The sequence below is a fragment of the Parasteatoda tepidariorum genome, chromosome 3 (genome assembly GCF_982258835.1).
Source record: "Parasteatoda tepidariorum strain Cologne lab strain chromosome 3, Ptep-v5.0, whole genome shotgun sequence".
Lineage (NCBI taxonomy): Eukaryota > Metazoa > Arthropoda > Arachnida > Araneae > Theridiidae > Parasteatoda > Parasteatoda tepidariorum.
In genome coordinates this window covers 53,746,808-53,762,169 of record NC_141757.1, presented here as the reverse complement: position 1 = coordinate 53,762,169, position 15,362 = coordinate 53,746,808, and the positions used below count along the sequence as shown (strand labels likewise).

Sequence of the window (15,362 nt, the reverse complement as noted above, 5' to 3'; positions counted from 1 at the left end):
ACATAATAAAATAATGTATTAAACAAAAATACGTCTCAAGAACATTTCACTTAATTCGTATTCTGAGAAATATTTTTGCTCAATCATCTCTTCAACTTCCTCAAAAAAGAATAATATAAATAAGGGTGCCTGTATCTTCGGATAGAATCTTCATCTCATCCGTCCATCCATCCCTTGAAAAGTTCTTTTCCTCCCTAACACAAGCGTACTGCACAAACAACAGTAGAACACTGCCGTTACGTCACTCCAAACGTCACTCCTCCTTGTTTTTCTTCTTAGCACGTGGTCGCGACTGGTTAAAACGCCAACAGATCCGTTGTTTGAGGTCCTCTGTTTTAAAAGAGCCGTCTGGTTACCTTAAAGTCGAATATTTATTTCCATCATTTTTAATATCAGTGCATCTTCTTCTACATCTGAGCACTTTCTTTCTATTTTTTGCCTCGCCGTCTGCCTGTTTGTGGCAACAAAGCTGGAATTTTCTCTTTCAACGTAAAAGTAGGTAAGTAACCATTCCTTTCTTCTTCTTTTTTTTTTATTCCTAAACTTAAAACAAGAAAATAGGATGTATTGAAGCGCTTCCTTTCTTTTATTTCCGCTATCATGCCTTTTTTTTTAATACAATGTGGGTCATGCGTCTGCGATAATATGCTTTTGATCTTGCATTACGGTTGAAATTAAGCCGACAACTAGATCCAGTAGAATGTTAAATATCATTACAACTGTTAGAGATGTGATAATAAGTGAATCATATCAAACCCGAGTTGTCTTCATAGCTGCTTTCTAATGTAAAGAAAATTCAATTTTACTTAACGGTTTGAATAGTCTTGTTTGTGCAAAAGGATAAAAGTTCTCTCTAAGTATTGTTTTTCATATGTAAGGTATGTTTAAACCAATCGTTGAGCAGTTAATGTATACTAAATATGTGAAGATTCATGTAAAAATATTTTATCATAAATTGTGCTCTCGAGCAAAGATTTCAGCATTCGAAAATTAAAATTTCAAATTGAATTGTTGTTTTTAGCATATATTTTAAATGAAAATAATTTATTTATCATTCCTAAACAAAGATTTCTGCATTTTAAACTTAAAATTTTAAAATGAATTGAGATTCTAGTTTCTAATTGGAAAATATTTTGTCATAGATAGTGCTTTTGAGCAATTTCTGTGTTTGAAACTTAAAATTTCAAAGTGAAATGCAATTTCAGTGTATATTCTAACTGAGAATATTTTATTTATTATAGATAACTCTCTTGAACAAAGATTTCAGCAACTCAAATTTAAAATTTCAAAACAAAATTTTGACTTTAATATCTATTTTACTTTATTTTTAATCTTTTTAAAATAAAAATTCAAATGAACGTCTTAGTTTTTGTAAAAGCAAATTTCTTATTCCCTGTCCGGATCGCTTAATTTAAGATGTGTAAGCAGAAGACAATGAGTGTAGTAAATTGATTCGGCAAAAAACTAGAATATTGTAAGCCTGTTTTTTAAGTTTTATCTTAACTTTGCATGAAATAAATTATTTTGAGAACTCTTATGATCTTTCTTAAGATCTGTTGATTTCCACACCAAATTTGTTTGCAAATAAGTAACTTTTTATTCTCTGCATATTTTATTTATCAACTAAAGCTAGAAAAAATATTTATGTTGTGTTTATTTGTCTCAAATTTATTTCATGCTTAAAAAACTGCGCAGCCTTAATATGATCTCAAACATATTTTAATTTAATAAAGCTCTAATGTATTTCAATTATTGCTGGTTGGAACTTATTGATAATATATTTTTTCCGTTATCAGTAATATGTCCCAACATATATGCTCCGAATCAATATTGTAATCGTTTCAAATTTTAGCATTTTTGCAATAAAAACTTCCAAAATCTTTTATTTTCTTCTATTTTAAACGCTTAATTTGAAAACTGATAAAATATTTAATAAAGTCAGTCTCAAATTTAAAATTTTGAATTGATCACGAATTATGATTTAGACTTAATATATCTTACAAGTTTTTGTGCATGAGCTCTTGGTTGGTTGTATTTAATTATTCATGAAGAATTAGGACATTCTCTACCAAAATAAATTAGTAAATAGTTAAAAAAGAGAAATAATTCTCTCACATATTGTATTTTGCTTTGAGAATCTTAGTTTAATTCATTTTTTTATTGTGTTTTGCAGTAACGAGAATGCCATTCATAAACTTTCAATTTTTAAAAGCATATTTTTGAAAGTAAGCAGGTAGGAAACACAGTGGCGTAGCGAGCTTAACTCGCGCCCGGGGCATAATACCCTTTTAGCGCCCCCCCCCTATTCGAAAACCATATAATATTATAAGTAAAATATATATGGTTTATATATAGACGACTTGGATTATAGCAAATTAATAAATAAATAAAGTCATAGACTCAAGCTAGGCTTTAAATTTGAGACAAAAAATGTAGTTGAGAGAACAAGACTAGATTTTGAAATGTATATGATCATCTAGAATTAGTTCAAAAGATATCTATTATTTATTTTACATATTTATAAAGAAATATTTTAAAAACACGCAGTTTTTAAACAATAAAAAAGTAAATATTTATTATCTCTAAGGAGATACATATATTTAATAATCATATGATTATAATACATTAATAAAACTATTACTATGTCTAAATTTTCCGTGCTTTTGATGAAGCAAATGTATCAATAATATCATCAAAATTGATCATTTAAAATTTTTCTCTTTCCACACTTAAAAATGCTAGGTCACTTAGGCGATTTGTCAAAATTAATTTTAATTTGCTGAATGAACGTTCGCAGCTAGCAATTGGTACTGAGATAGTCAGGAGTATTTGAAATGCCGCTCTCAGATTTGGAAAAACATCTTCTTCATTTGAGATTGATTATAAGAGTAAGAAATTCTAATGGAGTTTTAGGTTTAATTTCTTTTCTACTGCGGAGTAACATTTTGCTGTTACATATTTTGATAAAAAGTTCTATTACATTGAAATCTGTATTATAAAATTCACCCAGATTTCTACAATTTTTTTTCAAGGTCGTTATCAACATTATCCTTGTTTAATAAATTTTCAACGTCTAGTAGAAATCCAAATTGGAAATTAAGGCCACTTAATCGTGTACACATTTCTTGTTGGAGACGATCAAGAGTGCTTTTCATAACGCGAGAAATGTCACTTTCTGCGGAAAGACCACCATAGCCAATTCTCCAGACACGTATTGTTGTTTCCATATCCCATTTTTCACAAAGAGACTCTGCTTTTTCTATTACCTCTTTACAGAGCTTGTCTCAAATTTCGGCTAGTTCAGTCGCTAATGATTCAAGATCATGGAACACTTCTCTAAAATTCATTCTAGGATCTTGTAATCTGAGCTGCACACGATCAATCCTTCTTAAGATTTCATACCAGAAATGAAGTAAAGTTATAAAACTAAAGGTTAGTATATTTTGCAACAGAATTATAGCTTCACTTCTGTTGTCACTTGTAGTGGTAGTGTGCTCTGCTAACTTTTCTATTAGTTCTTTTATATTCTCTAGCCCATAGATGATAACGATAACCGCTTGTATTCTAGCGCTCCATCGCGTTTCAGATGTGTGACCTGCCATCACGGCAGCATTATCGTAACATTGTGATCTGCAGTTTGTTAATGAAATTTCATCGTAATTTAATTTCTCTAAAATTGTATTTTCGATCGAGGCTGCATCTTTAGCATGTATTTCAATAAAACTCAATAAAGATTCTTTGATGGAAACTTTTTTATTGATAAAATCAGCATCTACATACCTAGCGACGTGGGACATTTGTTCTCGATGAGAGATATCAGGAGTTGAATCAAACAAAAGTCCATAATATTTATTTCTCTTGATATCGTTTATTAGTTGATTTTGAACTGTAGATGCCAGAAGATGAATGAATTGATTTTTAATCTGTGGTGACAAATATGAGAACAACAAATTTTTCTGTTAACAAATTTTTTCATACTCTATTCACTTAATAATCGAAACGTCGAGTAGATGTAGTAAGTAATCTTATTTGATTTATTACTTACCAAGAATGCCTTGAACTTGAAAGGTAGTAACATAGTGAAATGTACAATATAATTTATGCTGACATTAAACTTATATATAATATTTAATAACATTTCATTTTTATTCTAAGCAGAGCGCGATGACAAGGACGTGAATTAAATATTGAAATATATTTAATACGGATAAGAATTTAATATGAATATGAATTTAATATAATATTTAATATGAATTGGATATTAAATATTATGAATAATATTTATGAATTAACATTTATTATATTACACTGGCACTAATTTAAAATATATTTTCCAGAAATCAATTATAATAAAAAAAAAAAAATTTCCAGCAATTTTTTGTTTTGCGGACCATTTGGCGCCCCTTTGTGAGTAGCGCCCGGGGCATGATGCCCCCCCTTGCCCACCCCTCGCTACGCCACTGAGGAAACATTAGCATAGCTCAGATTTTTATATGTATTTCAGAATTATTTCATTTGCATCGAAATATTTATCAGGATTTCACAAGTAGAGTCATTTTTGTATAGTGGTTTTTAGTTTTAAACACAGACAAGTTTTTAATTATTTGTTGGATGATATATCAGTTTTCATTAGTCTGCGGTGTGATCAGTTGTCTCTGGAATTAACTCTTTAATGCTCAAATAGGATGGAGCATCCCATGATTCCGAAAAGTAGAGCGCTCTTTTCCAAAATGAGGTGAAAGTCGTAGAGTTAAACTGTCTCCTTTGAAATAGGGTAAATATCCTAAGGTTAAGCTGTCTCCTTTGAAGTAAGATAAATACTTTGGAGTCTTTTTTTTAAAATGATGCAAAGACGATCGAGTAAAGCTCTCTTTAAAAGCGGGCTGCTGAGTCTGGAAATACATTGTAGTATTTTTTTTATGTAAGTTGCACGAAAACTGCTCATTGGGCTATTGTTAAGGGACATGGACATTGAATATGAAGAGGATGCCGGGATGACGCTGTCTGTTCTAAAATTGGGTGAAAATCTTGTTCTGTCCAAACACGGCGTTTAATATCCATCTCTCGAGTAAGGGTGTCTATGCTTAAATGGAATGTACATCCTAAAATGTCGAAAGTAGAGTGCTCACTTTTAAAATGAGATGAAAATTTTGGGTACAAAGTTGCCTCTTCTGAAATGGTGTGCAGACCCTGCTCTGTAAAATTAAAGATTCGTGCTGGAAAAGGGTTGTTTACGCTGAAATTGGATAAACATTCTTAGATCCTAAGACGAGCTCTCTCTTCTGAACTAGGGTGATGATCCTGAGGTAAAGCTTTCTCTTATGAAATGTGGTGAAAATCCTGCTTTAAAGTTTGTACCTTTTGAGATGGTGTGGTGATCCTGGAATTAAGCACTCTCATAGCCTGAAATCTAGTACTGGAGTAATAAGTTCCCGTAATCTTGTAAATCCTGGATAAATATGCTGGAATAAGTCTTTCGCTAGTAGTCTTGCATATTATTAATTGATTTTGACATTCAAGACTTCTGACTTCATGCTTTATTGAGCTGAGGATTATTACCGGATTACTGATTTTGTCGCATTCCTACTATTGCTTTCCATTTTATACACAGTATTTATATAGAGGAAAAAAATATTTGTAATAAATTTTATATTTTAGTGAAATTTCATGAAACTATAGCACGTGATTATAGTTTTAAGAGAAATTCTGAAAATCGCGTATGATTGCATTAAAACTATTTTTACTAGTGATTAGTGATTATCGCTTTCAAACATTATGCAAAAGTAATCATTGTTGTTGTGATTGATAGTTTGGATATTTTATCAGCAATGTAAACAAAAAATGCCGAGATACATGCCATTATATTACATGCCGAGATAAAAAAAAAAAAAAATACTGTTTTCTTTACTTAGAAATTGAACTAAAAGTATTTTAGAAAAATACTTGTGAGCTAATGGAAGAGAAGAGAATTCTGAAAATCTCCACTCCATTTTTTTTGTTTCTTATTTTTTTAAAATAGTTTAAATGGTTTATAAATTAATTAATATGATAATTCGCTCAATATATGCGTACAAAGAACAGATGGGGTTTACATTACAGATCGAATTATTAACTAAAAAATTTTGATTCGAACAAATCGTGAGGGAAATTTCAAATTAAGGCATATTTTGCTCCCTTCTCCTGTGGACTCATTTGTTTTTTAATGGTGTTGAACTACAAATGTGAAACTAATCCAAAAAATAAAAATAATTACTTGTGAAGCATATAATTCCTAGACGAAATGAAGTATGCAGGATGAGATGAGACAAACTTGCATCGAAACCAATGTCCAGAAATATCGCTGTACGTCACTAGGGGCGCTTGTCAGTAATTAGCTGTTTCTACCTGTGCCTTTGAACAATTACTTTTATTTATATAAATTATCTTAATTTCATCTTAATTTTACGTTTTATAAAAATTATTGTAAAAAATTGTATCCAAATATGCGCAGAAATAGCTATTTTATAGTAATTTAATTATTTGATGAGCTTGACAAATTAGTCAGCAAAACATTAAGTTGTTATTAAAAATCTAATACTGAATTCGAATGCAATTTTCGGTAATTATTAGAAAGCATAAAATTAAGATGGAAATAGCATTTAGATAAATAAAAGTATCCGTCCAAAGACATGCATAGAAACATTTCAAAACAGGGAAGGGCTCCTAGAGACGCACGATGACATTTCCGGGCAGGGGTTCCTTTATAATTCTTAATTCTTATAATGTGCCTATTGCTAAAGGTCTTACGCTTTTACTTATTCGTAACTATAAACTTCTTAATTTTGTCGCTATTTATTTTGGCCGGATAAGAAACAATACCACAATTCAAGTCAATTAATTCACAAATTTTTCTAGCAATGTAAAGTTTTGTTTATAAAATCTTGCAAGGAAAACTTTATGAAAAAAATGTGAAACAAGTATAATAGTTAAGTACTTTCTAAAACTGTCATATTGGAAAAAGAAAATCCTTTTGGGAATCATCTTGGTACATATTTTTATTAGAAACTTAAAACCCAGGGAACATAAGGAAAACAGGTTTTCAAATTTTAAGTTTGAAAATTGAGAAAAATTGGAAAATTTTGAGAAAAGAACTGTACAAAAACCACCTATTTTAATGTGGTGTAAATTGAAAAATATGAATTAAAAACAACAAATACTCAGTTTTTCAAAAAAATAATTTTGTATAGGGTTTATTTCAAAATAAAAAAAACATTGTGAAGGGTCCGTTTTAAGTATAAAATGTTTTGTAAAGGAAGTTTTTTGGGATAAAATATTTAACGAGACCATTTCTGCAATAAAATATTTTGTGTAGGAAACGTTTTAACTGTATCAAATATCTGTTAACAGGACGAAATTTTTTCTAAAATGACTTCAGACGTTTACTTGCAATTAAAGGTTTTAGGAAATCTCTGTTGATCGAAATAGTGTACAGTTTTTAACAGATATAAGCTATTTGCAGTTTCTGACAGTACTGTATAAATCATATGTATTTTTCAGAATTGCATAAAAACGCATGTAGAGATTCAATTATCGATGAGTGACGTTGCTTAAGTAAGCAGTCGCTATTTAAGACATCATTTCGGATTTCTTAACATGACATTAAGGCATAGTTTCTCCGAAAATGTTAGGTCATACGATGTGAAAACTGAGTTGAGAATAGTTTTCTAAAAATATCTCTTTCATTTTCTCTGTATTTCGAACATTTCAAGACCATGAATCACTTTTAAAAGTGCTCTTGAGTGAGATAGACATTACGTGCTAAATATTTTTCAGCATATTTAAATCTCTTAAAATTGATTGCTTTGACGCGCAGTAACTTTTAAAAAAAAAGAAAAATAGGATAGCTAAAATATGTTTCTTGTAACTATGATGGCGGCACATAAAATTTTTTTAAGGAAATAAACAAAAGCGCAAGAAGAACGCAAAGAAAAACGAGCAAATCATGAAATAACGCCGGGGAAATACCAGATAAGGCTGGGTTAAGTATAAAAGAATTAGCAGAATTAATGGTTCTAAGCCGATCAAAAGTTTTTTTTCAAAATGCGCAACTGAGAAAGCTTTTTCGTCTGCATTCTGATATCTACATCAAACACGAAGTTTGGATTTAAATTAAAACTAAATAAACTTTTTAAAAACTACGTTTTTAAAATGGACTGAGAAAACAAGGAAACAGTTCTATATTTATCACGCTTTACACGAAAAACGTTGAACGCATCACTTTCAAAACACGCAGCGGGAATTTTCGGTGGAGATAAAAGTTTATTACAAAAGTTATGCGCCCTACGTTTTCCGTTTTTGATGTGTTCTCGCTTTAGTCCACTTAAAAAACGCAATTTTCAAATTTTCATTTTATTTTATAATTTTTCTCCGTCTGTAAGCTTTGTTTATATCAAAAAGTGGTCTAAAATTCAAAGGGCTCTAAATTTTGATTGCACTATTTAGGAAACAATCGCAGCCAAAATCATCAGTCACAAAGCTTCAGCTGAGATTTGAGCACCCTAGTTGGTCGGAAATTGGAGGAAATTTACTATCAAACAACAATATATTTTGCTATTAGCTTGTTTTACTTGGGTACAGAGCTCCAGTTTAAAGTATTCTAAACAGTCGGATAGTGGTTGAAGTTTTGATAGGCGATAAATTCCTTTTGGTGATAGTAACACAAATAAATTAGGCGTGTTTGTAGAGACCATGTTATTTTCTTTGGAAATAATAAAACAGCTTCTTTTGAACCGGGTTCGAATCCCAACCATGGCTGATCGATAGTAATTCCGCACCCAGCATGTACCGACCACAGTGCTGAAGTAAAATGTCCTCAGTGGTAGAGGGATCAGGGTCCCCTTACCTCTAGGCTAACCTTGGGAGGGTTTCGTGGTTTTTCTCTTCATATAACGCAAATGCGTGGTTGGCTCCATAAAAATTCCTCCACGAATGCAAAATTCTCCAAATAATTGATCCAGGAGTTTTGTTTTCTGGATTGGTCTCAAAATTACAAGGCTACGGAGTTGAACATTGGTAGTTGTAAAGTCAAAATAGGGTCGGTTGTTCAACGATTGTTATAAAAAGAAAGTTCTGCTTACCAGCGAAGAAAAAAAAGTAAAAGAAAGTTCTGCAAAACAAATTAATAAAGAAAATATCTCATACAGTATAGTTTTGGAATTAATATTTATTTTACAGATTATCAATGCTTTGAGATGGTAGACTTGAATTTTCTATTAATCATTGGTTATAAGAATTTATTTTATGGGTTGTCGAGTTTAGCTTTTCGAATTAACCAGATGTCAGTTTTCAGAAAAGATTTTTTCTATTTATCAGAGGAGTTTTATTTTCAAAAATATTTCAGTTACAAATAAATATTCTATGTTTTCAGTGAACAGGCACATTATTTTCTTTAAATTACTATGTAAAACAAGTGACATTTTTGGAATATTTCCTACGTAAACTAAAAAGATACAATTTAATGAAGAACATGACAAAAATTTGATTTATGATTGTCTGTTTGGCAGTTTTCCAGAGTATCAACATGTAAATTTTCGTTTTAATACGAAGTTGTCGACTCTGAAACACTATCAGTATACTTAGTTGCAAACAGGTGTCGTCAACGAAATTTGAAGTTTTTGTCACATTTAAATTTTTTCAGACTTGCTTTGAAATTCATATTAAAAGAATTTTTTCCTATAAATATATTTTATTCACCGAATAAACAAAAAAGAATTTGAAAAATAATTATTCTAAAATATTTCCTGATAAAAAAAAATTATAAAATAATGTGAAATTAATAATAAGCAAGAAAACAAGTTTCACAAAGCTATACATAAAATCTTGTTGAACAGTTTGCTAAAGAAGTTAACAAAAATTTCCAGACAATAATTAAACTGAAAATAAATATTTCATAAAAATTTAAGTTAGGTAACACTTATGGTGGAATTACATTAGGATTGATGCTAATAAGACTTTTTCTCTTGCAATTTCCTATTAAAGAATATGTGTTTTAATTTATTAGTAGGATAGGTTGTAGATATTATTCTCAGTAGATTTGTTAAAGAAATATAAGGGATATAGATTTTCCGAATGCCTTATAATCACCACCCTGAATGTAAATTTTTTGAATCATTGTCAAAAATGAGGGAAAAAAGCAAACACTTAACGGCTTACAAATTAATATGAAAGTAAAATAAAAGCAAAATGTTACGAATCCCTATTGAGAAAGGCTGTTATAAAAGCATCAAGACCAGTTTGATTGTCCAATGAAACCCTAGGTGTTTCTTTGTTTGCAGTCACCTTTTGTCTTTCAATTTCTTCAAACAAGCAAACAGGTTTTGATGTATTTAATCTTAATTACCTTTTTTTCGTTAATGATTCGTCATGTTTTGATAGTTTTTTCCTTCTTACTTAAATAATAATTTGTGATCCATTTTCCACTTGCCGAGATTTTGTTTAACTAAATATTTTTTTGAAATATACAGGTTAAACCACGATAGTTTATAAAATATTGGAAAAAATATTCAAAAAAAAAAGTGTTAGCTATATTTATAAATTGCATGTTAACTTGTTTGAAACTTAATTTCGAGAAAAACACGTTTAAGATTATTTATGGTGATTGCAAACCAATGCAGCCCCTTTATTAAATCATCGTCACATTTTGTTGTGTAATTAGATTACTGAAAATGGTTTCGGAAATTGTACCACAATTGTTCGGAATCGTAATTGCATTCTTGGGCAAGGAATTTTGTTCATTTTTATTCATTAATTCTGTTCTCATCTGAAACGAATATTATGCAATATTTTATTAGAGTGTTCATACATGTGTGTATCCTACGCTTTAAGAGATGTAGGGGCAAACATTAACATAAGTATGAGTCCTCATGATGAAGGTTACAGACATTCTGAAACAAATATTGCATATCATTACTCTCATCAGTGCGAAGAGTGGCATTTATGCAGCTGCTACTTTTATGAAAAGATTATATTAGCTCTGAAGCATATGATGGTGAACATGCAAGTAACTCACATGATGATAAAATGTGATTTTTGTCAGTTATTATTTGGTTTTAAGCAATTCAAAATGTTTGTGATATCTTTATTTACTTAAAATATTTCAATACAAACAAAATATAGTAATAATGAACCCACTGGGTCCATGTCGGTAGTGACATAACTCAATATACTATAGTTTGTTTCTTAAGTGTTGGAGTTAGCTACAGATAATCTAGCTATTTTGCAGATTGCAGATTAACTAAGGTGATCCGTTTTAGTGCTGCAAATTGTTTCATGTCCTAAGTAACATAAGTAATCTGCTACTATCTACATAATATGTACAATGCGCAAAAAAGACCACCCTGAATAAAAAGTTTTTTAAGAAAAAGTTGTATCTTTAACTTAGTTAAAAATACAACTTTTTTAAAATTTGATTTCTGTAGAATTATTTGATTGATTTCGCTCGAATTTTGCATTTTGCCATGTAAAATTGTTCTTCAAAATGATGTGAAAAATTTTATATCTTACAATTTAAAAGTTCTTAAATGAATGTTCATTTGTTTCGATCAGCTTAAAACGTTGTCGAGATATGGCGAAATAAGGACAAAATAAAATTAACATTAAGAGGTTCAAACTTTAGACCGATTTGCTGACCAAATTATTGGGACCATATTTCCCAGATTGTGGCTCAGTATGTTTTGGAGAATCGGAAATCTGAATCTATCAACAAAAAAATAAGGTATGTTCATTCAGAGAAATTTCGTTTTTGTGAGTGATATCGTAACTCGAAATATCGGTAGCATTAACTAAATAACATATTTGAGATCTCCCTCTCCAACCATTAAAACTGGAATCTAGAATCTGAATATCCGGTCATTAGATCAAAAGTTATTGTTACCTTTAATTTCTGTGTGAAGATTCAGGTGGCACAGAACTTTTAAAGAAGAATTTGTAAAAGTTTTTCGTTAAAACTGATAGGAAATTTCTTAGCAAGCTGTATAAATTTGGCATTATTTTGAATTATTGATATTTTTAAATTAATTTCTGTTGATAAATCAGGCAAACTAATATGAAAAAATGCCAAACAGAAATTCTATCTAAAGAAAATTGCTCGACGCAAACATCTGTTTTATATGACTTTGGTAGTGTTAAAGAAAAATAAAAAATTATGTTTTTGCAAAATTATGTAGGAAATTACGAAACAGAAATGCAAACTTTCAAATTTTAAAGGTACCCAAATTGTTAATGTGCTCATAACCTAGGTAAAACATGGGAAATATTTGATTCCACACTTTAACGGCCTACCCTAGTTAATTTGCCGATTAGTTAGGTAATGTGCATTTCGGGCTTTAGCGGAAACTTAACATGAAATTAATATTAAAAAGTGATATACAGGGATAATGGGGTGAAAAGTGGCAACGCTAGGCAGAGATGAAGATAGCAAGATGTAGTGTACAAACTATGTTTTCCTTCCCTTTGCTACCAAAGCGCAATTTTCTTTTCATCTTTCTTTAACGCCGCAAATTTTTCATGTTTAAAATAGTGTTTCATATCCATTTTGAGACTTTTATTGTAAAGATCACGTTTCCATGAAACATAGGTGTTGCCGTTTGAAAATTTCAAATGTCAGTACCTACTGTACTGCCATTCAAATTCTGTAGGTATAAAGAGCAGAAGAATCCATTTTATCTCTATTTTTCTGTGAATGCCTAAATTTATACATACCGTATATGCTCGCCAAGAGAGTTAAAATTTCAGCTAAGTTATTTTATAATAATTTTGTATAAGTACAACTTCATTTTCAATGCATTAATTCTGAGCATTTACTAATCATGCATATTAAAAAGTTTTGATCACATTTCAGAATAGGTAATTTTTGTTTCACTAGCTGATATTTCTTTAAAATCGAAGAATATAAAAGCGAAAAGGCGCCTATAAAAAAGTTATTTCCGCCTTACTCATGTTAAGATATGTGGTAAGCGACAAAATCTTCAAAAGAAAGGAAGAATTTATTCTGGAAAAATCTATAAGAATAGACAATGTCCGATAGATAAGACAAAAGCACGCAATTGATATCTTACAAGTTACAGGAGTTGTACGACATCTGCTCCCTTACAAGAGAAATGCGGTGGCGTGTCAGTTTTTTTTATTTTTTTACTCCGCAGTCATCTTCTTACAGGAAATAAAAAAAGGGCTCTATTTTAGTTCCTTTTCAGTAACTGTTCTCTCCAATTACCTTTCTAGATTATTTTGCCATTGTTTCTAGCAATTACCCAAACCAATCTCTGCAATTATATTTTAAAATAATGACTATAAACTTTCATTTATCCTTAGTTAACTATAACTCTGAGAAAAAAAATTAGGCTTTTTTTTAGCCATAAGTGAACATTTGCAGCAATCTAAATATGGTGAATCGCAGCACGACAACCATATTATCATGCAATATGCTCCTTCTTAAATTTGATTATTTTACCGTTTTAGTGTAGAAATCAGCTATTCTGCATATTACCTAAAGTAATTCTTTTAATTGTCAAAAAGTTGCATCATTTCTCAAATTATCAAGGTATTCTGCAAACTATCTAGATAATATTCACATTACATACGAGGCATTCGTTAAAGCGAAACTAAGACCATTGCTGGAAAAATTTCAACTTTACTGTATGCATAAATTAACATAATGTAATTTATTTTTCACTATCGAAAAAAACAGCAATCAAACCATCAAGACATTATTTGATGGAATCAATCATCAATCACTTTGTAGAATATATTACTACTTTCCTGTTAGCTAAAGCATTCTTAATCTCTATTCAGTATGATAAATGCAACTCTATGCTCAATGCAAGTTTCGATTATTTCTCGGTCACTTCAGTAAAATTTATCACTATATAATCACCATATCATCAATCAACTTCCACTTCTAACTAGAAAGTGCTTTGAATTTTTTTACAACTATGTGCCTGATGTAAACATCAGCTGAAATTCCTAAATGGTGTAAGCAAAATCTTTGGTTAGTCGAAATTCCGTACACGTTTCGTTTCGCCTAAGTAAGCTAATAAACTTAAAACTACAATTAATTATTATAATAATATTAAAATTTTTAAACTAAGTTTTTTAAGCAGACTAAAATGAAGATAATTACTTTAATTTCGCCAGGCCTAAATCGTATAACGTAGAATGCATCAATTTCGAAAGACTTGGAGTGTTGGTTTCAGTGTCAATAGAAGTTTATTGTGTAGTGATGGGCTATAGGTTTTTGGTTTAACAAATTTTTTTTTATTAAAATCAACTTGGAAAACGTCGCATTTAAAACTTTGTTTTATTATTGCTTGTTATTTTGCAATTTCAATCAATACCAATCTGACTCAACGAATAGTTGGGTACAAGACGAAACTTGTTGAAAACTAAGTTTCGTCAGAAACGCACCGGTCAGAATTTTTTTATTTGACCCTGGTGGATTTCATGTTTGTTGCTTTCAATTCATTCAAGTTAAATTAGATACAGAAAAAAATATAGTAATGAAAGAAATCAATTTACTTGTTTACTTTAAATTTATCAATTACTTCATTTCAAAAGTGTTTTTAAGATTTTAAACTTCATTTTATTGAAAACGTTAGTCAACGCGTTTTTTTTAATAGTAATATTTACTTATTGTCATGATCAGAAAAAACTGGATACGGTGATTTGTCTCCATTACCGAAGATAGCCGGGGGGTACCACCATTAGAAACCTTAAAATTTGTATCTATCCTTGTAGAAAATCAAGGTTGAGTGCATATTTTTTAATATTCATGGCTCAATCAATTTTATTAAAATATTTCCTGTCGCTGATTACTTTTAACTGTTTTCTCAATGGCTGTTTATTAATCATTCAATCCTTCTGTTTGCCCAAATAAGTAAATCCTCCCTAAATAAGTTCTAAAACATCAATAAATCAAGATCAGGTCTTCTAAGTGGTAATGACTGTTTGGCGCTTTTTACAGCGCAATATTTTTATTGTGATTCACGCAGAAACTTTTTACAAAATTAATTGGAAATATATTCAATTGTATATCTAATTTTGTTTTAGAACTACTTGATGTTACAGACATGGGTTTCTGAAAATAGGTATTTAATGCAACTAATTTAAGATAAATTTACTTAATCAATTATTCATTTTCTATACTCACTTTTATGCATGCCTAAAATAAGTCCTTGAAAGTTCATATAGTCCTTGAAAGTTTAAACTGTGGTAAGAAAAATTTTAAAAAATCTAGTTGCGAAATCGAGAGCATAGAACTTTTTATTTTTTAGTGAAAGCTAATAATAGGATGTTCGTTACTTCATTTTTAGAATATTAACAGCACTTTT

General features: G+C 30.1%; 1 protein-coding gene across 4 annotated transcripts in view; it reads left to right on the top strand.

Annotated features, from left to right (window-relative positions):
• The window catches only part of LOC107446082 (sodium- and chloride-dependent glycine transporter 1), a 141,008-nt gene that overhangs the window by 24,684 nt on the left and 100,962 nt on the right, over window positions 1–15,362 (top strand). Inside the window, exon 1 of one of the 4 annotated variants that reach the window (XM_043051595.3) lies at window positions 281–495. The exons of 1 other annotated variant lie outside the window; for it this stretch is intronic. The gene's annotated coding sequence lies outside the window, so the exon portion shown is untranslated. Of the gene's footprint in view, window positions 1–280; window positions 500–801; window positions 879–15,362 lie in introns of those variants that run through there. 2 more of the 4 variants (XM_043051592.3, XM_043051598.3) reach the window with 2 other exon arrangements.